A 1,318-nucleotide genomic window follows, 5' to 3' on the forward strand; every position below is an offset into this window, starting at 1 on the left:
AAACAACTAATCAACAAATAAACGGGAACGTGCATGATCACATCCAGACAGAATATCTATCAGCATCCTCACATTTAAAGTTGAGGACGCTCGGTGTGAGCATCATATGAAGTGGTCTAAAATGATCATCGAACATCACCTCTCACTATTTAGTCCATGTCAGGATTAACCTAAAAAATAAACTGTGCTTGTTTGGAGACTCAGTAAAGAGAGGGCTCGTCCGGGATTTGAACCCGGGACCTCTCGCACCCTAAGCGAGAATCATACCCCTAGACCAACGAGCCGATATTCCTTTGAGGAAATTAATAATATTAAGTACTTTCCTATATGACTACATCTCTTGTCTGTATTTTATGTTTATTGACTCTGCATTATTTAAAATGTTGTCACGCTTACAACACGTGATGACTCGGAACAAAGTACTCTACTCAGAAGAATCAACGCGTGAGTTCATGCAAAGTGAGACGATTCCCTGCTGCTCACTTCCGGTTTCACCGAAGTCCCAAAGAGGCTGAACTTCCTGAATGTTGACTGACATCGTCTCATGTTGAGAGGTCATTTGACCGGTTATCATCGATCCCACAGTATAATCAACGTATGTACAAAGAGTTAAACAAAGACTTGCACTCGTTGTGTCTGTAGGAGGGGTAAAACCTGAAGATACTTGTTTATATTATAAAGTCAAATTATTTTTGTTGTCGTTTTGGTTACTATTATTATTGTTGTCATTATTATTATGTATTATATCATAGTGTTGTTGTTTTTGGGCTAGTGAGTGTATGTAATCAACCCCCACTTGTTTGGCTTCTCTGTATAAGACGTTCTTTTATCTTTGCTAATTTACTTTTGTATTTTTTCTTAAGTAGGCCTACTCTTGTAGTTTAGCATTTCTACACCAAACTCTCTGAGTATTTCTTCCACCACTGTTTGTGTATTGATAGGATTAGAATGTGTGTTAATAATAAAAAACTTTATTTATATAGCATACAAATGCAGCTCAAAGTTCTTTGCGTACAATATAGATGAAGTGAAAACATGTTAAAACTAAGGTCAAAACAAGAAGACACAAGATTTTAAGAAACCTCAGATCCTGTCACTAACTAATATTAAACTATAAAACAATGAATGGATACGAAGCAAAACTGATACTCTGTGTGTTGGTGAAAACTTTATTAAGAAAATGTTTTTTTTAAAACAGCGTGTATTTTTAAATGCTGGTGTTGTCGCACGGCACAAAGGTGAGAATCAGTTGATAGATAGATGGATAGAGAGGACCCAGCACACAGGCGAGTCCAGACTCCTTGGGCAGGGAGTCCTC

The 1,318-nt window shown here is 37.3% G+C and overlaps 1 non-coding gene across 1 annotated transcript; it reads right to left on the bottom strand.

The window, feature by feature from the left end:
- Nucleotides 1-212: 212 nt before the first annotated feature.
- trnap-agg (transfer RNA proline (anticodon AGG)) lies at nt 213-284 on the bottom strand. Its single transcript has one exon. It is a non-coding gene; the product is annotated as a tRNA-Pro (tRNA).
- Between the last annotated feature and the right edge of the window lie 1,034 nt (nt 285-1,318).

Source organism: Platichthys flesus, chromosome 5, assembly GCF_949316205.1.
Source record: "Platichthys flesus chromosome 5, fPlaFle2.1, whole genome shotgun sequence".
Lineage (NCBI taxonomy): Eukaryota > Metazoa > Chordata > Actinopteri > Pleuronectiformes > Pleuronectidae > Platichthys > Platichthys flesus.